The sequence below is a fragment of the Rhinolophus sinicus genome, linkage group LG06 (genome assembly GCF_036562045.2).
Source record: "Rhinolophus sinicus isolate RSC01 linkage group LG06, ASM3656204v1, whole genome shotgun sequence".
Classification (NCBI taxonomy): Eukaryota; Metazoa; Chordata; class Mammalia; order Chiroptera; family Rhinolophidae; genus Rhinolophus; species Rhinolophus sinicus.
The window spans coordinates 53,106,381-53,120,952 of NC_133756.1; positions in this window are offsets into that span (position 1 = coordinate 53,106,381).

Genomic DNA, 14,572 nt, shown 5'->3' on the forward strand with positions numbered 1-14,572 from the left:
ATTGTGAATAATGCTAGGAACATGGGTGTACAACTATCTCTTCAAGACCCTGCTTTCAATTCTTTTGGGTGTATACCCAGAAGCAGAATTGCTAGATCATATGATAATTTTATTTTTCACTTTTTGGGGAACTGCCATACTGTTTTCCACAGCAGCTGCATCATTTTACATTCCCATCAACAGTGTATAAGTGTTCTAATTTCTTCACATCCTTGCAAACACTTGTTACCTTTTTTTAAAAATAAATTTTATTGGGGAATATTGGGGAACAGTGAGTTTCTCCAGGGCCCATCAGCTCCAAGTCACTGTCCTTCACTCTACTTGTGGAGGGCGCAGCTCAGCTCCCTCCACAACTAATCCAGTTGACGTTTTCAGTCTTAGTTGCAGGGGGCTCAGCGCACCAACCCATGTGGGAATTGAACCGGCAACCTTGTTGAGAGCTTGCACTCTAACCAACTGAGCTATCTGGCTGCCCCTGGGTTTATTTTTTGTTGTTTGTTTGTTTTATATTAACCATCCTATTGGGAGTGATTGTGATTTTAGTTCACATTTCCCTAAATTGTTGAGCATTTTTTCATTTGTTCATTGGCCATTTGCATATCTTCTTTGGAGGAATGTCAAAGTCCTTTGTTCATTTTTAAATTGGGTTGGGTGTTTTATTGTTGTTTTGTGCATAGCTTTCTTTTATGATTTGTTTACTTATAAATATTTTAATATTACACAATGCATGAATACATCATTATAAAAATTAAAACAAAGGCATATAAGTAAAAGCAAAATATCCCATTTACGCCCCCTGCACATAGTTAAAGAGTACTTTCTGTGGACTCATGATAGTTTGTCAAGTCCCTTTGCAAAGCTTTCCTATGCCTTGACATATATAAATGTACAATCAGAAATGGATCATTTGGGAGTCTTTTCCCCAGATGTGAAGAATGTTTAACACCCCTGGGATCATCACATCCTGCCCATCCCAAACCCACATACCATCAGGTGCTGACACTTGGAGGAGTCTCACCTCCAGCTTTGCTCACAGGTTAACGTAAGTGGGCCCTTCCTGCAGCTCTCAGGTGGAATTACAGTAGGGGCTGTTCTGGCTTCTTTACATTACCCAAAGGGTGATTCTCCAGTGGCTAAGCATGGATTCAGAAGGACGGAGTTCCAGTCTATTTTACCACAAAATGTACCTTAAGGCCATTTCCAAATGACTTTATCCAATTCCAAAAGCCTAAGGAGCATGTGCATCCTGCCTTGGCAATTCTCGGCCCTTCTTCCCCTGAGGAGATACAATCTTCTGCGAATAACTTAGATCTTTATCATTACATTATACAATTGAGGGAAAAACAACCCCAGAAATTACTGCTTTAGAATTCATTCATATGAAATATGCTCTCAACAGCACAATTTTTTTCTGTTGGCTTTAGGTCTAACCTTATTCTTAGTCTTCATGGAAAGTCTGGCCTTCGCAGTTCTCTATGTTACAATAAAAGGCTAAGGGTTTCTCTATTTCCAAATCACAGGTATTTTAGGCTCACATAATCTTTGAAGTTTGTTTTGTTGTTTTGAAAGCATTAGCTAACTGTTGATCAAAGCTTTGTGCGGAGGAGCAGGGACAGGACAGGAATGGGAAGGACTCAATTGCAAACAGCGTTTAGTTATGAGTATGTTGGAAAATCTTTTTTTTCAAAAAGCAGTCCCTGGTCAATTTATGCCCTTTCTGTTTGGAAGCAAAAGCCTAACTTTCACTCTATGGGGCATGGGAATTCTAGGTCTCCCATTGGGCCACGCTGCTCATTGCACTGGCAACTTCCTGTGCGATTCCCACTTGACTAGTAAACACCTGTTCTTACCTTGAAGCTTTCCAAGGCTGTGAAATTTTTCGAGGTTGATAAGAGTTCCTGAGAGTCATCTCTGCATTTAGAGATCAGTAAATTGAAGCAGTATGAATTTAAGCCTCACACAGAGGCTGAGCAGAGCAAGCAGAAAACTAACATTTCCTTCATGAAGAAAAAAAAAAAGATCCATTTCTGAATGTACATGTATATATGTTAAGACATAGGAAAGCTCTGCAAAGGAACTTGACAAACTATCATGAGTCCACAGTAAGTACTCTTTAACTATGTGCAGGGGGCGTAAATGGGATATTTTGCTTTTACTTATATGCCTTTAATTTTTATAATGGAAAGCTTTTTTTGAACAAGCAGCAAAGGACAATTACACCTCACAACACACAAGAACACTCTCTAAAACTCGCCTGTCTATCCGCAAAGCCACACTTCTTGGCCAAACTCAGACCCCCTGTCTGCTCTCTGCCCAGCCTCTCCTTAGTGGGTTGTGGCTCTCTCCTCACTGCCTTGCCTCCAGGGCCTGTGTGTATGTGTGTGTGGGGGGGAGCTTTGTGTTTCTTCTCATGTGGAGTGATCTAGCCTCTTTCCATTCCCATCACTTCTCACTTCCAGGCCCAGCAATGACAAGGTCTAGTAACAAGGAAAGAGAAGATGGTAAGGAAAGGAAACACTTTGAATCTAATATATATACATATTTATTCCTGGCACATAATGAATCCTGAGCAAGTAATTTTCTTTGCCTGTCCCAGAATCACTGTCCTCCCTTCTTCCCCTCCAGCTCCCCTTCTCTCCTCTTTTCAAGTCACTGTCATGCGAAAGCCCTACTTCCTCCACTCAATACTGCTTCACTCCAAAACAAGTTGAGTGAGAACATTGTTGCAAATGGCAGGATTCCTTCTTTTTTCCAAGGCTGAATTAAATTTCATTGTGTATGCGTGTGTCTCACATTTTCTTTCTCCATTCATCTGTTGAGAGACACGTTTCCGTATCTTGGCTATTGTGCATAAGGCTGCAATGGACGTGGGAGTGCAGGTATCTCTGTTATATACTGATCTCATTTCCTTTGGATATATACCAAAACACTCTTTCTGCATCTACTGAGATGATCCTGTATTTCCCCCCTTTATTCTAATATGGCGCAATACATTATTTTTATACTGCGAATCAACTTTCCATTCCTAAGATAAATTTCACTTGGTCATGGTGTATGTAATCCTTTTATATACTGTTGGAGTAGGTTTGCAAGTATTTTGTTGAGGATTTTTGCATTTATAAGAGGTATGGTCTATAGTTTTTCTTCTTTATGATGTCTTTACCTGATCTTGGTTATCGAGGGAATGCTGACCTCAGAGAACGAGACATGAAGTATTCCCTCTTCCATGTTTTGGAAGAGTCTGAGAAGGACTGTTGCTAATTCTTCTTTAAAACTTTGGGAGAATTCACTGGTGAAGCTATTTAGTCCTGGGTTTCTCTGTTGGAAGTTTTTTTATTAGTAACTCAATCTCTTTACTTGTTACAGGTCTATTCAGATTTTTTTATTTCTTCCTGAATCAGTTTTGGTTGTTTGTGTTTCAGGAATTTATCCATTTCACCTAGTTATCTAATTTGTTGGCATATAATTGTCCATAGTATTCCCTTACAGTCCTTTTAATTTCTGTAAGGTCAGTAGCAATGTCCTCTCTCATTTCTGAATTTAGTAATTTGAGTCTTCTTTTTGCCTTGATCTAGCTCGAGTTTTGTCAATTTTGTTGGTTTTTCCCCAAAGAACCAACTTTTAGTTATGCTAATTTTCTCTATTGTATTTCTATTATGTATTTCATTAATTCTTGCTCGAATCATCAATATTTCCTTCTTTTTGCTTGCTTTGGGTTTAGTTTTCTTTTTCTAGATTCTTAGGGTAGAAGTTTAGGTTATTGACTTGAGATCTTGTTTTTTAATGTACAGCTATATAATTTTCCTCTTACTACTTATTGCTTTTGTTGCATCCCTTAAATTTTGTCTATTGGGACTTCATTTCTGTATATCTCAAAATATTTTCTAATTTCCATTATTATTTCATCTTTGACCTATTGGTTTTTAGAAGTGTTAATTTCTACACATTTGTGAATTTCTCAAGTTTCCTTCTATTATTGATTTCCATTTAATCTTTGATTCATTCTTTTACTAGCTCAAATTTGTTGCTGTCATTCAAGTGATTTTTCATTTGTTAATATACTTTTAAAATTCAGTTTCCATTTTTTATAATTTCTAACTATTGATAGTCTATATTTGAGAGACATCCTTCACATACTTTTCTTTAGTTCTTTAGGTGGGGTTTCCTTTGAACATATTTAAAATAGCAAATTTGAAGTTTTTGTCCAGAATGTCCAATGTCTGGGCTTCTTTTGCACACTTTCTATTGACTATTTTTTTTCCTGAGCAGAAATCATACTTTCTTGTTTCTTAGCATGCCTCATTTGTTTTTAGGAAACTAGATATCTTGGTTATAACCTGGCAAGTCTGAAAGTCAGATTCTCTTTCCTTAAGGTTTGCTGTTTTGTTTAGTGACTTTTCTGAACAAATCCTGTAAAGTTGTATTATTCTGTGAGGCAATTTCAGTTTCTACTTAGTAGTGGTCTGCTAATAATTGCACTGAGATTTCCTGAAATTCCTGGAGGCATAAAATCAGTCTTTGCTGAGGGGTTTTGTGTGTGTTGAGGCACACACCTTCAGCACGCAATCAGGCAGTGCCCACCTCTGCCTTAGTCTTCACTGTCTGCTTCTGCAGTCTCAAGGTCATCCAGAGGTGACAGCCTCGGGCCTTCTTGGGTCTTCCTGAGCATTCACAGCCCCGTGTGTGCGTGTGGCCTTCTGCATTTCCAGAAATATGCCAAGAGCTTTTCAAAGGCTTTAGGGACACTGCATTCCCTAGTCTTTTCTCCTAAGCTTTTCCATTCATGTATTGTTTTCCCCAACTGTTATAACCCCTGGCAGCAACAACCAAAACGTCTACCTGTAAATATTTCAACAAACATCACCTGTGTACCAGCTCTAGCACTAGACAAGTTCTGAGTCAGTTTACATAGGTAGAAGCTTCTATTTGTTCTTCTACAAAGCCACCTGTCAGTTCAAATGACAATTTTTTGTAAAAGGAGCTCGTTCTGCTCCCTGAGGTACCTGAATGTGGGCCATTTTCAAAACTACTGAAGAGTGGGGAGGGGACTGGGGTACATTTAAATGGCACCAAACTCATGGTTCTTACTTTGATTCAGCTGTTTTTCTTGAATAGCTCCTCCCCAAGTAGCTGCAAGCCTTTGGTTAATTTCTAGCACTCTGAAAAGAATTGATTTAGAATGTTTTGGCCAATTTTTACATTGCTTTTATGAAGGGGTGGAATTTAAGTTTCTCACTCTGTCATCTTCACTGCCATCACTCCTTAGCAGTTTTCTTTTAATAAATAGATGTTGCAGAAGTCATGCTGAATGTCTTCCAGGGCTAGGCCAGAGAAGGTGATGCAGTTTCCACCTGGCTTTGTTGAGACTCTTATCCTTGGAGTGAGTGATAAATGGTGACAACTAGCAGTTTGGAAGAATGCCCAGAATGTGGAGCGGCTACACGATGGTGTTCAAGGCAACAGCCCAGCTCAAGTCCGAGCTGACAGCTAATATTAACCACCAGACATACGAGCGAATAAGCCTTCAGTAAATTCACCACTGAGCAGCCCCAGCTAAACGGAGGAGGAATGAGTGTTCCCTCACTGAGCCCTACTCAAATGATAGTTTCAAGGCTAAAAACAATGCTGTTGATTTAATAAAAATTGTATACATTTGAGGTGTACAATTAGTTTTGATATACATAGTGAAATGATTACTGAAGTCAAGCTAATTAACATATCCATCTACTCATATTATCTTTTTTATAAATGGTCAGAGCACCTGCAATCTACTTAGCAATTTCCAGTATTCAATAAAATTATTAACTATAGTCATCATGTTGGATTTTAGATCTCCATCCTTATTCATCCTACATGACTGCAACTTTGTATCCTTAGACCAACATGTTTCCATTTCTACCATCTGGTAACCACCATTCTGTTCTATGTATTCACTGTTTTTAGGTTCCACACATAAGTGAGATCATGTAGTACTTTTCTTTCTCTATCTGGCTGTTTTTCACTTACCATAAACTCCTCTAGCTTCATCCATGTTGTTGCAAATAGCAGGATATCCCTTGTTAGGCTGGAATATATCTTTAGCAACAGACACATTGTTTCTGTATCTTGGCTATTGTGAATTATGCTGCAATGAACACGGGAGAGCAGGTATCTCTTTATGATACTGATTTAATTTATTTGGATATATACCAAGAAAAGGAATCCTAGATCATACGGTAGTTTTTCTAGCATTTTACTATTAGTAAGCCATGAGATAGTTTAGCATCTTTTACATATTTTACGAACTTACCTTGTTTCCAAGTTTCTAGTTTTATTAGGTTGAACGACATGCCATGATCGTTTTGTAGGTCAAAGATGGTTGAGTATCAGCAATTTCATATGGTTCCACATAATTACCTTGTAAATAAGAAGTGATGTTCTCTTAGCTAAATGGATCAGCATTTGGTGGAAACACCCAATTTACTTCTGTGCTTCTACATACCTTCTGATGCTTTTCCCCGGGTCCTCTCCAACTTAATACTTAATTTTTATTAAGATCTCCCTTCCTCTTCCTCTTCCTCACCCAAGGTAGCTTAACAATTGTTCTCATCTCTCCCGGAAATAGTTTGTGAACAGGTTTCTTGTAGTTCAGAAATGTCACCAAATCACAGCACTCTCCAAACCTAAAAAGACTACATCTACCATTGGAAGTAAGCAGTTGTTTTTTCTTTTCCTTCTTAATCATTGGGCTTAGATGTTTAAGAAAGTCCTTTATAAACTAAGACAACTGCCTTCCAGAAGCTATAAATGCTGTATCATTCTCTACATAGTGCCATCTGGTGGTTCTACACACACACTATACTTCTTGCTCTGGCTTCCATTTGTAAAACCTGGCATACAAGAGCAATACAGAACTGTGACTCCAGATTTGGCTCTCTCAGTGTTTGGAAATCACATGTTTACACGTACACACCCGGAAAGTGGCCCAGGGTTGACCATGCATTCCAGAATTTGGGGGAAGGGTTTGTCTTGAAAAACCTCCAGTGAGTAGTTTTTGGGTTGTGAGACCATGACATTGTACAGATTTCTGTTATCTAGTTCCTTTAAACAGCTCTTCACTTTCTATCAACATCTGCTAAAGATATGGAGGAGATAAATGTCCCAGAGAAACACCTAAGTTGTCAATATAGCCCTCGCCACCAAAGAAAGCCACTGTTTCATTGTGTATCGAATCTAAAGTTCTTTGGTGACACTCTAATTTGAATCAGGGAGCTAAATCATCAGCCCCCATAGAGACACAGCAAGATTCCCTCAGAAACTTGTTTCATCCCTGTATGGAGTTTACAGCTGTACATGTCAAAGTGCCTTAACTGTTTCCTAGCACCACAGAGTGGACTGAGCTGGAGGTCTGACTGTAAGACTTGCAGAAAGCCTTACTGTGACGCTTCACACGCCTCATTCTCCACCACGAATGTTTTTAATAGCAGAGGAGAAGTCAATGGGATGTTAAGGCAGATGACCAGGAGGCCCTCTGTATGTTGGTTTTACATTTTCTTCTTTAGGCAGATTGTGACCTTAGTGTGTTAACTATGAAGTTTGTTTTCCTCCTCCTCCTGCTTCTTCTCTCTCCTTCCTGTCCTCTTCTACATGTCACCTTGTCAGTGACACGTCATGTCAGCCACATTGGAACTAGCTAATGCATCTAATCTAATACATTAGCCAAAAGCACTGCAGAATGCTATGCTAACTCACAGCAGTTAAGATGATTGAGTCACACTGTCATTAACTGTGACTATCGGGGAAAAATTTTCGTGAAGACATAAATCGTGAGTATGACCTCAGAAGTGCAGTATATAAAATTCACTGACTTAGAGATGTGTTCACCAACTGTGATTATTTCCATTAAATAACTAGCCAAACAAAAGAAAATCAGCCAATCAAACAAACCTAACAACAAAAAACTTTATTAGGACCATGGCGATGACCATTTGAGCTTAAATTCTCTTTTACTGATAAAATGAGAGAAAATAAGAGTCTCATATAGTCTAAATATGTGCGAGCACTTCTAAGTCAAATACTAATGGGTTGGTCTTAATTCATCCTGACCGACTCCATAATGCTTCACCACAGAAAGCACCTATCACCTACTTATTGAATAAATGCATGTTAACCACTGGTAGAGGTTCTGAGACTGGACGATGACATTTTACGTGACCAATGTTACTATTGTGTAGTGGGAAGAACATCCACGTGCAAGTTCATTGTAAATGTGTTATGAACGTTACTAGTTTAGAATGAAGGGTAACTATATTGTAATTGGACTATGTCCTAAGAATCCATTTACTTTCTCCCCTAAACTTCAGGGGAGGTTTTTGGCAAGTTGCCTAATGGTTTTGTCTTTTAAATACAGAAGTGAATGTGACAGCAACTAGATTTTCCAGTCCTTACCAAAGACTTGAGGCAGGGACTCAAGCCGTTTTGACATTGCGGCATTGGAAAAGTTAACGCCATTTTGTTTTACAAGTCTTTTATAAAGAAAGTCTTTTACAGAGAAACTGAAGATATGAAACACACGTGTTCTGGGGTCAGAAAGGTTAAGTGCAGGTCTTGGAATGGGGTAGGAGGTGGGCCAGGAACCGACTGACATATTACTGTAACAGTTCTACTGTTTCCAAGAAACAGAAAACGGAGACAACCTGGAACTGCTGTGAAATGTGTTTCAAGCCAGGCGTTTACTGAAGGCTAAGTAGTATCTCTTGGTGTTACCTGTCTCTTAAACACCAAACATACCAAAATCCTAAATAAAAATGTGCCTCCAAAATATTTTTCTATTCTGAAGTTGTGCTTACTGCTCCTAAGCATCAGTTCTGTTACCCTGTAAACATTCTTTTTTCTGTTCATAGCAGTCAGAACAAGGGACTGGATGGTATTACTACAAATGCAGTGTCGTGGGGCAATCTGCCATTAAATAATGAAATCTTTAGTATTTAAAAATCACAGCTTGCAGATGGAGGAAAGAGAGGGCATACATTTGGTTATCTTTTAGAGCATTTGTCACAAGGCAGAAGTTTGCTTGATAATGACAATGGTGGCTGTCATTGAATGACACGGAGTGATGCTTCTGCACTTGGGAGCTTTAAGTCCACTTAACACAGGACCACTGGTGTCCTGGCGCAAAAGAGATCGTTGTGCACAGCTCTTCCCAGCTCTGCCTTCAGTGGTGTCTTTCTGGGAGCTTTCCAGGTGGCCGTGGTGGGAGCATTTATATCATAGAAATCGGCAAATGCTACACATCAGGTACTTATGTGTCCCTTCACCCCAACACACACTCCTTGCCTGGGAAACCGAATATTAAATATTTACTAGCACATTACTGCACAGGACTAAAACGTCTTACATTTAATCTGTGATTCTACAGGTACAGACTGTATGGTTTTTAATGGGTTGTTGGAATGAAGTCTAAAAATTCTAATCTAAAGTGCCATAATCTTCCTGTATCTATACCAGCAGAAACAGTTCAATCTCAGTGAGGTATCCTAGTTCTCAGGATTCTATTCACCAGGATCCACACCTTCAGTGTAACAACCTGGCACTGAGGTAATGCCGTCAAGTTCTCCGAGTCTCTAACACAGCGTGAATCTTCTGGAAGTCAAAGGCTATACAATAAAAAGGCTATACATTATGACAGTTTGATAAAAAAATATATATTTCATTAATGCCAAATGTTTGGAAATTTTCTTCAGAAGGCTGTTCTAGAAACTGTCTACAGATCATAGATGCCAATGAAAATCAGACTCAATTCAAAATTGTGTCAACTGACAAAAGCTAAAAATGAAGTCTCCTTTGCTATCCAGTTAGAATGTTTCTAGAGTTTAATTAGCAAAATACTGTTACTTTGTTCACCTATACATAGCTCCCATTTCTGTGGTTATGTATTTTCATGCTTCTATCTTCTGTTATTTGATGTTTGTATTGATTATTCCCCAGCTCAGAGCCTTGAGCAATTCATCACATCTTTTACTACAGGGCTACCCACGCCGCAGACAGACAATGTTGTGGGTGAGCTAGTAATGACTTTCTAAAAGACTTCCACAGAGTAAGATTCACTCACTAACCCCACTACAATTAACAATATTCTCCTTCATTCTTTGCCCAAATCCTTCACACTGAAGCTTATGCCCATTTTTTGATTGGAACTCAGGGGAGAAAGAGAACAGCTGGTCAAGTTCTTCCACATAATGGCCCTTAATATTGGGGTGGGGCTTACATTCAAGATAGAAGCTTGGGCCAGTATCAGACTGGCTAAACAGGCTTTATTATTTAAAATGTTAAAACTGATAAGGGGGGTGGGGGGTGGGGGGTGGGAGATGAGGGTAAGGGGGATCGAATATATGGTGATGGAAGGAGAACTGACTCTGGGTGATGAACACACAATGGGATTTATAGATGATGTAATACAGAATTGTACACCTGAAATCTATGTAATTTTACTAACAATTGTCACCCCAATAAATTTAATAAAATAAAATTAAAAAAAAAAAAAAACAACAACAACAACAAAAAAAAACCTGATATTACCCAGCCTACTGCTCTTTTAAATTTGTTAATGAATTAAAGGTTTTGGTGTGTTTTTTCCCCCCTAGACTAATTTCAGTGATTTTCCAGACTAGAAAGTCCAAGTGACTAGACATTTGAAAATATCAACATTATGATGCTCTTTTGGGGTCTGCACTCACCTCACCACCCATCACAATAGTGGCTCCCCTATCATTTGGAGCTACAATATTTTAGGCCAATTCTTGAAACACGAAACACATTAGCAACACTGTAGACCTGAAGAAGTCCAACTTAAGTATGCTTTCCCGAGAATTTATTATTTCTTAGCTTATTAGTCACATTTCCCTCTAAGTTTCTAATTATGTTTACATGAAATTGGCATTAACATTTATTAATATTTCTTCCTTCTCAGATCATTTTTAACTTTTTGTTTCTCGTTTATAAAGAGGCCATTTTCCTTCTTCTTTAAGTCTAAAGGATGATGTTTCCATTTCATTTTACTTCTGTGAAATGCAGCTCAGTTGCTGACTAGGTTCTCTCATCTTATTCCAAGAAAGGGTTATAGTTGAATATAACTTTGTGAAGAAAATGATTATTTAAAAATGTATCCCCATTTCTACATAATGCTCCTTCTTTAGCATTTATCTGTCAGAAAGTCTTAAGTATTGAACTAGTGATCTGTAGATCTGGGGTGCTTTTAAAATAATAGAAGAGTCTATAATAGTCTCCTTTCCCTCCCAACAGCTAATAAATATTTAGCAGTCTGGGGAATGCCAAAGATCTACTTAAAGGAAAAAATACTTCCCATTTAGGTAAATAATACTGTTCCTCCTGAAGTGTAAAATACTTCCAAAGTAATACAGAATAAAAAAAGCCCAGCAGACCCTATCTCAGAGTCTAGAAAGACTGGATGGGATTGTCTTTATTGTGGAACATGCCTGAAATCATAAAGTATCAACTAAAAAGTCAAAATCTTAGAGAAATTTCTCGAGTAGTGCTCATTTTACACACTTCCCAGTAGGTTGTGACAGAGAACAGAAACTCTTAATTTTTGGAACTCAGACTCTGTGTTTGGAGGGTCAGATTACCTAGTGACACATCATTCTTTTTCACTTCTGTATTTTACCACAAATAATGAAAAATTTAAAGCACATCTAATTGGCTTCTCAATTTAGGCTGAAATTTACAATTTATTTTTTTTTGAAATTGTGGTTTTGACAAAGGAAACAAAATCAGTAAATGTTTATAGGCCTACCCAGAAGACTGTTGTTTTAATAATTTCCAGAACATAGTTTACAGAATATAAAATTAGGAGCATAACAGCCTTTGTTATGAGAAGAGGATGTGCTCATGTTTAAGCAAATTTGGTGCATCCCACTGGGTTATGTGTCATTCAGTGAGATGTGCTCCCTGAGTCAGGGGCCAGATGGTGGTGCAGAAGTCTTTTGCTAGAATACATCTCTATAGAGAATGATGTCACATTGGACTTGGTGACAAGGCTGACGCTGAATGCAACTCAGTCACGGTATTTAAATCACATTAAGACTCTCTTTTATTTATGACTCTCCTTGTGATTTTGTCTGGCTTGATGTCTAATTGCTAGTCTCCATGAGGTGATATGATGTGTTATCAGTTCTGCCTTTTATCTTTGTGAAAATGGACTCTGCAGTGGTACAGTTCTGAGGTCTGGAGGTTCCAGAAAAAGATGTTGTTCCATAAACCAATTACAATTAAGCGTACACTTAATTAAAAGGATACCTTCCTCTCCACGCTACTTTTCATATTCTTGATACTGTTCAGGCTAGTTTATTAGGGTTAGCGTGGACACCTGCTATTGGACTTACAGAATTTTAGAGGTAGAAGGACAAGAGATCATTTGGTCCACTTCCTAGTCATAGGGAAAATAAACACAGTGTGAGTTCAGGGCCCTGGGTTTGGCTAAGACAGGGAACAAGCCAGGCCTAAAAATCAAGGTTGGTTTAGTATTCTTGCCACTACTCCCAACTTCCTTCCTGTAACAGCCTCTAGACTTCAAATGTGCCTTTGTCATTGTCGTCACCATTGTGACTTCACCATCATCAACTGACCACGGTAGGAAACGCCATCTATTTTCTGGTTTTTAAACCATGAAAAAAAGGTCTTCTTTCTGATGGCCAGGGGAATACTGTATTTACTCAGTAAAATAAAAAATCATCTGTTTGTCATTTGGGTGTTTCTGACAGTTGTAGTAGCAGAGAAAGTAGCTATGTGATAATCCGTGGCAATGACGGAGAAACAGCTACTCTTGCAACAGAAGTTCTCTTCCTTCCTGCATCAGTTTAAACAAAAATTACCCCCTCAGAATACCTCCCTTTCTCTTAGCTCTAGTCCATAAGAAAGCAAAGGTGTTGTTTTGTGTGTTTTTTTTGTTTACTCTTCCGGTTGGCTCTTCAAGCATATCCACTGGGTTGAGTTGGAAATTGCTCTAAACGAAGTCTCCTTCCTAACAACACCTAGTGCTATTTCTACTCTCTGATCATCTTTTTCAGAAATAAGATTCTTTCACCTGTTCAGCTTTGTCAAACCTCCTGTTTTCTCTACCTACCGCTCCTACTCAATACATTTAATTCCTCTGGAGTATTTCTTAGGATAAATATGATTTTTGTCCTCATCTACACTACTTGTATCAACCTGAAGTACCTGCTATAAGGATTAGTATTTACATTTAACACAGATAAAAAGTCCTTCTCTTACCTTCCAACACAGGTACAACCGGATTCATTACGGCGAAATCTTGGGCCACAGACTGTTAAGTTATATTCTTGGCCATTGCAATTCTTGATAATACTGCTCTTCTTTAAACTATTAATATGAAAATACTTTATTTACTAAAAGTAGTTATGCCAGAGCCCTAAGACAGAAGTCTAGTAAGAGATCAACTCACCCCAAAGCATATAGGATTTAAAACTCTTAAGCCAAGAATTTCTACCAAGTTATATATTTTCTTTAGAACTCAAGACAGAAATGTTTCAGATATGACTCCTAAAGGATCAGTGGAGCTTGTTTATCAAGTTTAGGCCTGTTTGGCAAAATTATTCAGCTTTATGTTTTCTAAGAAAGAAAAAAAACTTCCACAGTGAAAAGTAATCACTTCTGAGATGGTTGGGTTTACATTCCACCCTTATAGTCTGTAGGTCAGTTCTTTATTCTCTTTTAGTGATTTCATGTTAACATCAATTTCTTCTTCTTCCTCCTTCCTCCTTCCTCCTTCCTCTTCCTCTTCTTCTTCTTTTTAAACTTCTATTTATTTAAGTGTGTTTTTCCAGGACCCATCAGCTCCAAGTCACGTATTTGTTTCAGTCTGGACGTGGAGGGCGCAGCTCACAATGGCCCATGTGGGGATTGAACCAGCAACCTTGTTAAGAGCACTGCGCTCTAACCAACTGAGCTAACCGGCCACTCCTAAAATTTCAACATTCTTGCAAATTGTAATTAAAACACATGTGGGTACAGGAAGATAAAACTACATATAATGGGGTACAGGGGCAACAACATGGCTGAGAAAAGCTTGCCTGTTTTATATTATAATGGGAGATTTAAACTATTTCTGATGAGGATAACTTTCGAGAGGGAACCAAAAAAACAAATCGAACAAAAAACAGTAAATAAGAAATACAAACAACTCCCCTGTAGGAATGGTGGTTGACTGCACAACCTCTTGCACTCAGGAAAGGGAAAAGCCAATCAATCATCAGAATGCTTCTGCCTTGCCAGTAACTGTTTAGGAAGGGGCATGTGACCTCGGCCATATCTGCCATGAGGAGCTTAGTCAGCCACAGTGATTCTGATGTTTCCTTGCTCTTAAAACTTAAAAACTTAACTGATCTTGAGAATTTACTATGTAAAATTTTTTAAAATCAGCAGTTATTTATAAAATACTCCTACTAAATGTTTCTCTCTCTCCAAAGATGATATAAGTATGAAGTGACAAATAAATAATGGATTATAGGCAATTCTTTAAGACGTTCTCTAAGGAAATGTCAGGTTAGGGTCTAAA